Source organism: Pinus tabuliformis, chromosome 5_2, assembly GCF_031772625.1.
Source record: "Pinus tabuliformis cultivar Carrire ecotype Pingquan chromosome 5_2, CPIR1, whole genome shotgun sequence".
NCBI classification, from domain to species: Eukaryota; Viridiplantae; Streptophyta; class Pinopsida; order Pinales; family Pinaceae; genus Pinus; species Pinus tabuliformis.
The window spans coordinates 284,759,120-284,773,804 of record NC_142306.1 but is presented as its reverse complement, the minus strand read 5'-3'; the positions used below and the strand labels follow the sequence as shown (position 1 = coordinate 284,773,804).

At 38.8% G+C, this 14,685-nt stretch overlaps 1 pseudogene; it reads right to left on the bottom strand.

The window, feature by feature from the left end:
- The window catches only part of LOC149158640 (chaperonin CPN60-2, mitochondrial-like), a 234,535-nt pseudogene that overhangs the window by 94,902 nt on the left and 124,948 nt on the right, over nt 1-14,685 (bottom strand).

The following is a 14,685-nucleotide window of genomic DNA, read 5'->3' as shown; positions in this document are numbered from 1 at the left end:
ACCTGCTGGTACTATCTCTTCATCCGACTTTAGCAGTTTAAGCATTAGGACTACTTGTTTGATTTCTTCTTGTCGGTTTATGCACTTCAATTTTTTGGGGTTCTCAACTTAGACCCTAGGGTGTTTTATCCCGTAATAGTAGTTCCATCTCTTGCAACATCGTTTGTAGCATTGGCAACCTGCTTCACAAGGCTTGCACTGAAATTCTTGAACTTGTCACTAAACTAAATACTTTTTGACATGGTAACACCATCCTTTGTTAGTTTTGGAGCACCATAGCTTTGTTCAATAACAACATTGCGACCCTTTGGTCCCATTGTCATCTTTACAACATCTTTGAGTTGTTCCACACCTTGCAAAATTGTAGCTCTAGATTCAACACAAAATATGATATCTTTTGCAACATAGCTTCTCCTTCTATTGATTTTGCTGAAATTATGTCCATAGCTACACCTCCTCCTTCCAATTCTGGAAGCTAGTCCAACTGATGCTCTATAAATTTTGAGTAGAGAGACTTCAAGTCAAGCCTAAAAAATAGAATAGGAGAGACCGGTATGCACCAAGAACGACTATAGTATTATTCACATTTTTCTTTTGGCTTTAATGTTTTTTATTACAAAGATATTTTTTCACATATTTATTGGATTTTAACTTTTATAAGAAAAGTGCTCAGGTGATCCCATGCTTCGATTTTGGTAGGCCTATTCAATTTCCTAAACCTTCATAACCTCTTACTCAAACAACACTATAAAGGGGCTAAAAATGCATATTTAGACGCCTTATACTCATGCATAAGTATGCACTACAAATCTATTACTTCACAATTGTTCAGACATGAGATTTGAGACCATTTTCAAAGATGCATCTTCCATAGTGGACTTTCTCTATAATTTTATTGATTATTGTTTAGATCTTCTATCATAAACGCATGATTTACACCTTTTTTACTATGCTCGTTAATTTTTTTTATTTCTCCAGTAATATTCTTCTAACGTTTTCTTTCTTTGTTGAATTTCTTGTTTGCATGCATCGTGTAAGCCTAATTAATTTTCTATTAACAGGTTGGGTGTTTCTCTTATTCAAGGCCACTACCTTTAGATATTCCAAAACACCCATTCATAGGTGATTTTCACTCACCAATATGTTTTTCTTTCCTACTATCATCAACAGATATGAAAAATGTGCTTCTCCACTAAATTTGGCCTCATACGATTCAAAGAAAGAGGTGGCCTATTGTACCTTTGTCCAGATGTGATATATGAGACTATTTTCAAAGAGGCATCTTCTATAGTTGACTTTATTTATAATTTTATTGATTATTATTTTGATCTTTTATCATAAATGCACATGTTACACCCTTTTGACTATGTCCTTAAGTTAGACACTTTCCCAATAACGACCTTATGACACTTGCTTTCTTTGTTGCATTTCTCTCTTGCATGTGGCATGTAAACTTTTTTTTATTTTTCTTTTAATGGTTTGGGTTATCTTCTTCTTCAGTGCCTCTACTTTTATATATTTCAAAACAACCATTCATAGGCATTATGTACACACCAATATACTTGTATTTCTTGTTGTCATCAAGCCCATGGAACAGGTCTGAAAAACTATGGTTTTCCCTTGTGTTTGTCATCATAAGGTTTAGAGCAGGTGCTGGTTTATATTACCTTTATTTCTAGTTATAACAATCAACAAAGTACAAGAACTCATCGTAGATATGGGCTCACAAATCTACCACATATGGCCTAAAGAGAGTGTTGTAGCTAATGGTATTTCCTATGGGTTTATAGGCTATGATGTTTTCAAACACGTGCATATAATTGTCCTTGATGAAAATGGGTTTTTATATATTTCCAACTTTTGGAAGGTTAGGATCACCATGCTACTCTGCAAATGTGATGAAAATCACATGTGCAATCCCTCTTCAATGGTGGATAACACTTGGTTCCAACTTGGGGACATGTGTTCTTCTTGGAAGTGCATGAGAACCTTAGAATAATTTCATGCACATATGAAGTTGGCCTCCATGGTAAGAAAAAATATCATCACTATATCAAAGGTCGGCCCTTATAAAACAAAGCACAAGGAATTAATTCCTATGAATCTAAGAAATCAAGCTTGTTGCTCAAAAGAGCTTATTTAACTCTAAACTACTATTCAGTAGAGCTTATTCATTTCCGCTCCTGCTATCACATGTGTTAAAATAAGGCTTCTAGTTGAAATTAGTGAGTTAATGCAACCACTGTAGCACCTCATGAATATAATGGTCCTTTCCTTTGTGCTTAGTCATCATGAAAAAATAGGAAACATAAAAACCAAAATGTTTACAGGATGGAATCTCTACCATTGTTGGGCTACAACAAAACCCGGGTACTTGAAAATGAAAAATTTCATCAAGTTTGATGCAATAGTAAACATGATCTGACACAAGATATGTGTAGTTGTACTGAAGAGGATTGTTATGAAATCTGTCAAACCACATAATGCCCCCTTCTTGAAATTTCCATTTTTATCTCAGATGAGAGCACATATGGTTTTTCAAATGGTTTACGTTGAAGGTATGTATTGGATAGATGAAATCTTGTTACAAGGAAAGAATGATTTGCGTTGTTGTCTTTCAAGTAATATTGATTCTATAGTCTTCCATAACCATTATTAGCCCACTACAAGTGCTAGTGATCCAACCCATCTGGCAGTTTTTCACCTAAGGCCATAAGTGACAGGCCTATAAATAGTTGGGGAATGAAGTCCACTTCCCTAGCTACAGGGTTTCTTCTAGGAGATCACATCCACACTTCCACAACCTTTTGTATTTTCAAACAAAATAATAAAAAAATTAACATCATTAGGCTTAATATTTATAACCAATTCTTATCCAATATTACCAGCTCATATGAGCTTAGAGACTCCTTTTCCAGAAATAGTGTGAAACTTAGCAATGCTGATCTCAGGTTTCTTCAAGTACTAGTAGCATTTGTGATACCAAACTAACCCCTATTTAATAATTTTTTGGGCCAGCATTGATCCATGTGAAATACTTCTAAAATCCAAATTTCATTTCTCAATCTCATGTCAAACACTAAGTAATTTTAGAGTACAAACACATTTTTTTGTCTATCAGGCTATTTTAAGATGGTTTCTACATCATAATTAACTCTTGGTCGGTCACCCTTCTCTCTGTAATAAAAATTATAACTATGAATCTGTTAATATTAAAATTATTTCCATTCTTTCCCTTATCTCATTGTGGACAAGGAACTCAAATTTATGGAGGGGGTATGGGTCCCATTATTCCTCTACATATAAAATATCACATGAGCTAGTTATTATTCTAGTATCGTGAATAACACACTTCAAAAATATTTGACATTGATCAGCTCTGCCAAGTCTTGTATCCTTTTTTATTATATTATAACTAGTCTTACACCCAAGAGCATTAAAAAGAGTGGTTATGACTTCATTTGTCATTTGTCTTCCTCGATATTTATACATAGTAGCCATGGACATATCTACAACTACAAGTATCTGTCGGATCATATCATGTAAGTTATACTTAAAAATTTTGATAAATATGTCAATTTTTTGACTAGGTTGTACAGGGCTTCTGACACTATATTGCACATCATAATGTTTTCCTTTAGCTATATTTGCATCGTGCTCAATATTCCTATAGTTTTGAACCACTGTTTTCTTGGTTCCGACATGGTTGATTTAAATATTCAACTTGGCATCATTTTTTTCACTCATATCATTGACATGAATGTAATGATGCAAGAAAATAGTCCACTCGAGATGAACCACATATTCATTGTGCTAGAGAGCATCTTTCCTATGAAAATTACCATAAGGCTCATGATCATATCCAAACTTGTTACTCTTGTTAGTAGTTTTTTTTTTCTACTGTAATTCATTTTTTTTGGTTACCTATGTGTATACAAATCTTATTGACGTGAATCACGCTTTGAGAGGTACCCCGTAAGCTAACTTGTAAGAGCAGCCAAATCGTGTTTATGAATATGTTGAGAAAATGACCTATTGCTAGTTTCAAGATCATTTTGACCCATTCCATCTATCATTCCATAGTGCACCTTTTCCAAGCCCCAAAAATGTCCCTCGGCATTGACTTCATGTGGATCTGTTAGAGGTTCATTGCTTACATTTCCTTTTAAAAATCAAGTGCATGAATGATTGTCCACATGTTCATGGAGAAGAGAACATCTTTGCATTTGATGTGGTCGAGAGAGTAAATTTTTATTTGGTAGAACCGATATTCTTTATCAATTATTTTCATGACATTGTTTTCATTCTCAACACCGTACTTGTATATGTCATCAAGGGTTTCATTACATGTTTCATCAATCTTTTGGGGCTATCCAACTTCGTTATTGTTAACAGTAGAGCCATATAGAGGTGGAAATGGATCTGTATGAGTGAAATCTTCAATAATTACATGTTTATAACATACCATTTGTTTATCTACCAAGGAATATCCATCACATATGTCAATAACTTTATCTTCATGATGAGTATTGACAATAAAAGGAAGAGACTTCCCTATCCCATCAGGCTTGAGGAATAAATTTGGATCATAGGCATAAAAAAATAGTAGGACTGTCGGATTCCATGATATAGTATCTTTGAGGATTGAACTATAAAATTAATTATTTCTTCACTCAGATAATAATAATGGTCAAATGATTCCATTTCTAGCTTTGAAAAACCTTTTGATGTTATTAACCTCAAACTCTAGGAAACCATTATTGTTTCCATTTATTTCTTACAGGATAAAGATTAACACCAAAGTGCAACATGGGGGTTACATTACTCATCTACTCAAACTCAAAATGAAATGTTGAGGTGCCAAGTATATTACCATGAAATTCTACAGCTCCCTTGCTTTCACTATTTGTGAAAATAGGATTAGTGTGATTGAAATATACTTTTGTCACCTCAAAAGTGTTTTGAGGATTTAAATTATGAGCAAGGGAAGCATGGTATTCATCATAATTTTCATATGGTTGATCCTTTGGGGTATAAATCATGGTTTATAACTAAATATAACTTCATATTCCTTGTATCATTGGTGGAAATATTAAAAAAATCTTAATTTCCTCTCTTTATCACTTTTTCATGTAGGAAATCATGACTAACATCATGGCAATGGTGAAAATTATTATCATGCTCCTTGTTTTCATGAAACTCTTTCATATAATATAGGACATATACATCAACATATGGTTTTTCTTTCATGGGGATTGGGTTTAATATGGGGCCATGTCTGTCACAAAGTAGCCTATCCATCACGAACTAATCTTGTGAATTTGGACGGTATTTTTCATTGATATTGTTATCATCTTCTAGAGGGATGGGAGCCTCTTCTTCTTGTACGTCTACCACAAGGCCTTGAAATATGTTCTCATATCATTGAACTTAGAGCTCCAATTCTCAAGAAATCCCTCAATTAGACTAACGATAGTAGATATTCCCTTGGGACTATTGGATCTAACCCAAGCCTTTTGTTTTTCCTCAGGATGGTACATAATTAACCTCATGCACACCGTTGATTTTTGAAGTGTGTTTTAAGAAATTTATAATGTTCGATAGGGATACATCCTCCAAGTGGGATGTGTGCTCCCCATGTTTCCCATGCTCCCAGGATTAGTGGATTCCTAAGGAAACATTTCTCGAGGTCCACCTTTTGGGAAAATGTGGGGAAACAAAGACAAAATATTTTCTCAATGTGGTGGATGTGCTTCCCCAAAAGGGGTGTTAGGTCCCTATAATACTAGTGATTACCCCATTACTATTGTAGTTGTATCCCTTATTAACATTTTTGTGCCCCTATTGTTCCCATATTTTTATTACTGTGCACCATAGTGTTGTTGGGAAAAGTATCCATTCGGAATGCCCCTATCCCACTCTAAGGTGTGATAGTGCCTTAGCAACAAACAAGGTAAACTAATTGAGTATTCTTCTTTATGAAATGTAAATGAGGAGGAAGGATGTAACTAACCTGTGTCTTCCACTAGTTTGTTGATCCAAATCACTCCTCTCTTCAGTGGTTCTCAGCTCCTTGCTCCTTCACCGGCCCAGCTTCACCGAATTCCTGCAAGATCACAAGAGAGAGAAACTACACGAAGATATAGATATACATTCATAAAAAGCTCAAGATCAGATTAAGCTAAACATGTAAGCATAACAAAACATCATTGGTACACAGCATGTAGGAGAAACTCAAATAGTTTATTGATAGAATAGGAAAGTCCAAGAGGAGATACAACCAAGTGAGTTCCGATCCAGCATCTACCTCCCAGCAAAGGAATCCCTTCCTCTCCTCCAACAAAGCATAAATCACCCAATGTACTAATCTCAATCTCAAATCAACAGCAATTCTCTGCAAAGTACAAAATTCCAGCCTCCTGAACCTCTGGGTGAGAGATCCATATATAGATGTAAGCAGAGAGGATGAGTCAGCTTATGTTTTGACTTGTGGCTTCTCTCTATCAGTTCTTGCTTCCACTTGGAGGTTGAGAGCCTCTTACTCATCACTAGTCGAATTCATTGAGGCAAGTGTCATTGGAGAAGATTCTGGAAGCTTCCATGGTCTTTCCACCTCGTTGAATGAGCTTGCCATTTGTCATTTCCCGCTTAGCGCACCCTGGTAGTGCTTCCACCTGCGTTGCAGTGCACCTAGCCAGTGTAGCTTCTGCATTTCAATGCAGGCAGCTAGTGGAGCCTCTGAATTGACTGTTTCTGAGTGGTTTTTGGTGGAGAACTTCTGGGAGAAGCTGTCATTGGTTGACCTTGTTTGTTTAGGGGTAGGAACAACTCTTTTAGGGACTTTGGATCCCTTGGATTATGGACATTTCATGCTCAATGCTATAAGGCACAAAAATGTCTATAATAGTTGCCCCCTAAAGTATGAGGCCGTTTATCGGGTGAAATGCTTTATTAGGAGGATCCGAAGTTCTTCCAATGCTGGGAGGAGACCTGTAATAAGATAAAATACAATACATTATTTTTCATACTGTTTTCATGATCTAGCTGAGGCGGGCATTCCCATGCTCAGCTTTATAAATTCATTTTGATGTACATAGGACAGACAATCGTCTGATGGTAGACTGATGATTTTGATGAAATCATCATCCTTTTGGTAGGATGATTATCTGTGCTGTAATGCTATACATGCCAATGTATTTATTTTTTCCTGAATATATATCGCAGCCCGGATGGATGAAACTAGATCCGAGGTCTTCAATCTCGTCTAATATTCACTCTAAGTACGAGTCGATCCATGCGAGAAATGTTCTGAAGTCGAACATGGAAAGACATCGCTTGATTACCAGTCAATGATGTAAACTGTTAACAAGCGCGAGAGGAATCATTGATAATGATAATGACCCTCAAGGTATTGCAGTACAATTCACGTGGTGTGAATAAAGGACTTGGCGTCGAACACCACGCAAATTCTTTCGGTCGAAGGTCATTGATGTATACCTGTCGCCGGAAGTGAGAAACTTGCCATTGAGGCATGCATGCTTCAAAGTACTGAAGGGGGTGTTCCTAGATCAACTTCTTGGATAATGAGCTGATGTCGACAAGAAGCAATTCGTCAGAGGAGGGCCTTGATGTATCCCACATCAGTGACACGGAACGGAGCAAATGATTTTGATGGAGGTGAAAACGATCTGATGATATATGGTTCAGGGTGGCGGTCATGAAAGAATGAAGGATAATGTATGGTAGTGGATGGGACACGGTTGACTTCTCTGGATGACTTCTCTTGAACATATCGGCGACACTTGTGTGATGGATCGGTAGCATTTACCCCAAAGGTGGATGGTATGGCGAGACCATGGTGATGTGACCGGTGAACGAAACAACCCAACCCGACTCAAGCACGGAGTGGAAGTGTCATGTTCAAGAGCGACTTGCTACCAATAAAAGTTCTTTGAGTTTCTTCCCAATTTTTCCCCAGTCATTGCTGACCAATACCTCTTTATTTTTGTCAAGCTTGAGGAGGACAACATATTCTTGTTCTATAATTTGCCCTTCGGGTAAACCCATCGCTATGTTTTAACGAGCCTAGCGATAGTGAAACTCGTTCTCGTCTAAAGACAAGTTTGTGGCTATTAATGTTTTTAATGAGTCTAACGACAAAGATAACTCGGTCCTTTTCATTTTTAGAGAGTCTGAAAAGGTACGTAAAGTTAACTCCGGAAGTCCTTTTTCGTCATCTAATCCCTTAAGTCCGAAAAAGTATAAAATAATACAGAAGGGATGAATTTTCGATAGTTTTAACGAGCCGAACAAAACAAGCGCTCGATCTTTTTGTGCAATAATCCCTCAGGTCCAAAAAGATTAAAATCTAAAGGAGGGATAGCACTTCCGGTCGCTTTAATGAGCTAGAAGGCCAAAACTCGGCAATCTTTTCATATTTTACGAGTCAGATGAAAAGAGCTTAAAGAAGACTCGTCTTTTGAGGAACGAGTGATAAAACGGGTAGCAGCTGATTCCAGGTAAGGGTTGGAATTTTCCAATCACGGCAGTGTCACAAGGATGGCTAGTGAAATCACTCTTCGCAGCTGTTCCTCAAAATGGGTAAACAATCAATATGGAGGTGAATGATCGGACAATGGAAAAGTGGAGGTGACGGTGCAAACACGACCAAGGCTTTAATGGCTGATAATGTTACATTCATGGTGGTTATTTACCAGAGGGTAGTTCATTTTTTAACGAGCTTAAACGCGGAAAAACACTGCTCGGTCTTATGTTTATTTTTTAACGAGCATGAACTATGTGCTAAAACTACTCGATTAATCCAGTCATATGATAAGAATGTCTCATGTAAGATGCCATTTTTATGGAGCTTGCGCCTTACAAAGCTTTGCTCCGGAATCCTTTCTTTATGCAAGTTAGGAAATGGCTAACCCCAAAAACAGATAAATAACCGCTCTTTGCTTGCACTCCAAAAGGTTTGCATGCCCCCAGGTATAAAGTACGATTTCAAGGTTACCCCTCAATTTGCTGATAAAACATTTGTTCTACCAGGAAAGGCCTACCTCTTTCAGGTTACCAAAGATTGTCTCATCTGCGCAGCAAACAAAACACTTCCTCGGTGATGTCTACCGAGATAGACAAAGGTGAGTGACAACGAGCGCCAAACACATAACTTTGACAAAAGAATCTTATTCTAGAATAGCCCCTCTTCCAAGACGGACGGGGTACAGACTAGTCATATTCTCCCGCGGAAACCTACCCTATACCCAAAGTTTTCCTGCCGAAGCAGACCAGGACGCATGCCCCTTGGGTTCCAGTCATATCCCTCCGAATTACTCGCACTCATCAAGAGGACAGACCGTGGGTTGAGACATTTCTTGCGTGAAGAGACCATTTAGGGATGGTATATGACTATTTGCGATGCGTGATCCGGGAAATGAAAGTTGGTCCACGAGCTTGACCACTCTTCCTTCGTGCGGAAAACACATTACTCTAAAGAGTGAGGAGACGACGGCTCCCATGCAATATATATAGTCTCGTCCAAGGAGTAGGTTATAATCCAAGGGTCCTTGAACGACCATCACGTTCATTTGAATGGTCTTCCCTTTCAATGTGATAGGCACATTGGGGAGGATCCCTAAAGGTCGACTGGTTCCTTTATCGAAGCCTGTCAGATTTCTCATTTCAGGCAAAAGAGATGGCGAACCAAGAGCTTTCCGAGCAGTAGAGGAAAGGATACTCACAGATGCCCCCTCATCTATGATGGTTCCAGCCATGACCATTCTATATATTTGGACGATAATTCTGAATGGTATGCTTGCTGGCAAACGAGGTCTGCCTAGTTGGTTCCAGTCGAAGGAGACAACTACGTTGCTTGGTGGTGGGACCGAGTAGACGGCCGGATATTGCACTGACGAACTTCCTTCCTGCGATAAAGGAATGGGTGGATTGCCCCCGTGTTCGTCGGAGTCTGTGTTGATGAAAAGAATCTGGATGGTGTCATCCTTATCCTTTTGAGTGACTGTATCATTCGAAGATAATACCTCTGAAGGCAAGACCGGGTCAACTGCCGCCTCGACCTTTTGACTTTTGTCTGGTATGGATTCAGTAGGTTTATCCTCAATGATAGACGCCTCAGCTGACCACTTGAGTGGGCCAGCTGGATTCTCAACTAACGAAGGACTCAGCAAGAGTTTTTTATATCCAGGAGGAAGTCATAACGGTGAAACCGGACGATCTTCCAAGACTCTTTTAGCCTCGTCTAAGAAGGGACAATGGTGGATGGCGTGGTTGCCTTTGCACAGTCTACAGGGAGATCTAGCTCTCCCTTTTTGTCCAGGGACTTCACTTTCGCTAGTTGACGGTGTGCTTTCAACATGGCTATCAGAGGTTGACGCCACCGAATTGTGCAAATGGGGAGACCAGTCCCTTAGTATCCGAGGGATGCAGGGACAATCTCTGTGAAAGTGGTCTCCCTTGCAAATGACACATGGCGATTTAGGCCTAGTCAGTGTTGTGTGTGGATTTTCGTTAGACGACACTCATTTGGCCCCAGTCGCTTTTGGCTCCTTCTTCTTATTCTCTTTCTTCTTCTTCTCCTTCTTCTCCTTAGGAACTTGGTTTTTAGTTTTACCAGTTCCGTCAAGCGAAGAGGAAGGGAGAGAGGAAGAATTAGAGGAAGTAGAACGCTGGTGGGTAACTCTGGACTGGTCTAACTGCTGATTCGACTGTTCATGAATAGTGGTGTTTTGAACGACATTGGTTGAGAAGAGCCAGACCGGCAGGCCAATTGTCAGTCTTGGAAGCGACAATGTGGCCATATGGGGCGCACCGACATCTCCCCAAGAGGAGAAGGGACTAGGATTTCCACCAATGGGAATTCCTTGGTTGGTGGGCTCCATTTTCTCAACCTAAAGATCAACGCAGGAAAAAGGGGTGATTGTTCTGTTTAAAATAAATTTTAACGACGCTTAGACACAACTTGCTTTTTCAATTTTAAAGAGTCGAGAAAAAGCAAAAGATGACTCTAGTCGCCTTCGATGTTTTAACGAGCCCGAAGTGACAAATGCTCAGATGGACTTTTTCCGTTATAGAGTCTGAAAAAGGCCAAAAGGAACTGCTCTGGAGTTCTAGGTAGAGGGTGTGCCAAACTTTTCGCAAAACCGCAGAATACTTTTTAAGGTATGGGCGGTCAATCTTCCCGAATGCTGTGTTCAGTGCATTGCAATCAGTAGGGCGGCCGACACAGCTTCCTATGGATAAAGGTTTTATTCCTATAAGGGTCTCCCAATATATACTCGACGGTACGTGGGAGCACAATCTGTACTGGCACTTATCGTCTCTCAGGAGGAATCACCCAACCATCAGTGAGGCGACCAGTGACCAGGTTTTACGACGCCGGAACACGTCTCTAGCCTAGACCTCTATGTTGTGCGTTAAGTTACAAAGCGTTGTTAAGTTCATTCAATTTATTTTAGGTTGATCTTTCTTAGAAGTTTGCCTTTTTGGATCACCACGAGATGTATGATACAATTCCTAAATGCAGTCTAAAGATGATAAGAAAGCTTTTATATCTTTTCAACAATGAAAATCCTAGCTACAAAGGGAAAAGAAAGACACAATCTTTTCTCAAAGAGCATAGAGCACACTGTAAATGCACTTTTCCTAAATCAACACATACAAACTGCCAAAATTCAAATGCACATATGCATGTATTTGTTTTCACTTTCTTAATATTGATGCCTAAAAAGAAAGTTGTTGTACAAATTTGAATTTGATTTCAAGTGAAAAACACAAACAAGCTTCTTTCGAAATCAAAAGACGATTACGACACTTTATGATTTACTTGTTTCGACACTAGAAATGCATAAATTCAAACCAAAAGACAAAAGTAAAAGCGTAATCAACTGTGAACAGCAAACAAACTCACTCCTAAGATCAAAACGACACTTAGGACAGGTCTAGATCTAAGGGCGACAGTGTGACTAGTTTACTTTTGTGATGGGAAACTGCAAATGATGTAACAAATACACAAAGAACAAATACAGTTTCTTTATACAACTGAGGCGGAATTGAGGCAAAGAAAAGGGGTTTCAGATAGGTACACACACTGATAATAGGCTGCAAAAAACATAGATAAAACTGAGCAAAAGGAAGCAGGGAACCACAACTGCACAAGGCAAAGGCTGATCAGCACACCCCCAGCACAGAGAAACTGAACTTCAGCACAGGTAGCCTTCACGGGACCTGCGTTGAAATGCAGAACCTCTTCACAGAGTCTGCGCTGAAGCAGAAACGAGAGTTGTTTCTGGGTTCTGGGTCACGGTTTGCAGTTTAATCTACAGTTTTTGGCCGGATAAAAGCTATCAATTAGGTACAATTAGAAGGATGATTTAAAGGAGGACTAAGATCTATCACAAAGGGCTATTAGAGCACTTGTGGATTAGCTGTTCAGATCATAAACAGTCCCAGTGAATGGACTAGAGTAGCAGATCTCTACTTTGCATTTGAAAATGGCAAATGCATTTCGATTCGGCACTCTTGAGTTTATGAGATGAACAACAATAGAAACACAAATAAACTAACTAGATACGATCCCCAGTAGAGTCACCAATTTGTTGTTGGGAAAAGTATCCATTCGGAATGCCCCTATCCCACTCTAAGGTGTGATAGTGCCTTAGCAACAAACAAGGTAAACTAATTGAGTATTCTTCTTTATGAAATGTAAATGAGGAGGAAGGATGTAACTAACCTGTGTCTTCCGCTAGTTTGTTGATCCAAATCACTCCTCTCTTCAGTGGTTCTCAGCTCCTTGCTCCTTCACCGGCCCAGCTTCACCGAATTCCTGCAAGATCACAAGAGAGAGAAACTACACGAAGATATAGATATACATTCATAAAAAGCTCAAGATCAGATTAAGCTAAACATGTAAGCATAACAAAACATCATTGGTACACAGCATGTAGGAGAAACTCAAATAGTTTATTGATAGAATAAGAAAGTCCAAGAGGAGATACAACCAAGTGAGTTCCGATCCAGCATCTACCTCCCAGCAAAGGAATCCCTTCCTCTCCTCCAACAAAGCATAAATCACCCAATGTACTAATCTCAATCTCAAACCAATAGCAATTCTCTGCAAAGTACAAAATTCCAGCCCCCTGAACCTCTGGGTGAGAGATCCATATATAGATGTAAGCAGAGAGGATGAGTCAGCTTATGTTTTGACTTGTGGCTTCTCTCCGTCAATTCTTGCTTCCACTTGGAGGTTGAGAGCCTCTTACTCATCACTAGTCGAATTCATTGAGGCAAGTGTCATTGGAGAAGATTCTGGAAGCTTCCATGGTCTTTCCACCTCGTTGAATGAGCTTTCCATTTGTCATTTCCCGCTCAGCGCACCCTGGTAGTGCTTCCACTTGCGTTGCAGTGCACCTAGCTAGTGTAGCTTCTGCATTTCAACGCAGGTAGCTAGTGGAGCCTCTGAATTGATCTTGAATTGACTGTTTCTGAGTGGTTTTTGGTGGAGAACTTCTAGGAGAAGCTGTCATTGGTTGACCTTGTTCCTTTAGGGGTAGGAACAACTCTTTTAGGGACTTTGGATCCCTTGGATTATGGACATTTCATGCTCAATGCTGTAAGGCACAAAAATGTCTATAACACATAGAATCCCTCTATTGTTATTTTTGTGGCTTTATATTATTATTGTTAGGTTGACTGGGTTATATTGTGACTACTTAGACTCCTATATATAGAAAGGAGGTTTTGTCATTTCAATCATCCAAGAATTGTTCATTTAAGTAATGTAAAGGAGTTTTCCCCCTCGAAGAAGCTAAATTCTAAGGTGTTGATCTATCTTTTCTATCTTTCTGTGAGCCAGTTTCATAACATTTGGTATCAGAGATTTGGATTCTAGTGTTTCGCTGCTCCAAATAGGTCATCGTGGCATTTTCGCTATAAATTTTTCTCTGCGACATTTTAGAAGCTAAAAAAAATCCATTTTAGATGAAATCGCACTGAACCTCGGGTTTGAATGTTAGATCTTTTCTTATTATATTTGTGGAGATATGATCCGAGGAAGTTGGTCTTGTTGCAGACTCCTGAATTACATTTCAAACAGGTGACCTGGGGAAAATTGTCATAAATTTCTCTCTGAGTATTGGATTGGAATCTCATAATAAGGTACTGAAAGAGGATAGACTGTAGCTTCTTGTATATATTTTTCAGAGCCAAAGTCAAAATAGTGACACATGGCACATCATACAACTTCGCTCTACTGAACTAGTCTATAATCACGTCACTATGGGAGATTTGGCATAACTCTTCCCTGGAGAATCCAATTGGATTAGATTGGTGGCATTGGAAAGAGGACGTAGAGGGATACTGCATGTTGCAATTTCAGAACTGGATGATCTGAAATTACAGAGATACATTAGATTCCATATCAAGCTCCTACAAAGTGAAAAAAGGTGTGTAGTTTTTTTTAAATTTTTGCATAAGCTTGGTTTGAAAAACTAGTTTGAAGGAATTAAAAGGGCATAGTAAAGAATTATTATTAGTAATTGATGCTCCAAGGAAAGAAAATGCAAACACCTAGTAAGAAACCTGAAAGCACTAGCATGACTCATGAAGAAGAGGAAGAAATGAAACATGATATATCAAAATTACGAGACCAAGTGCAAAAAGTGTCAC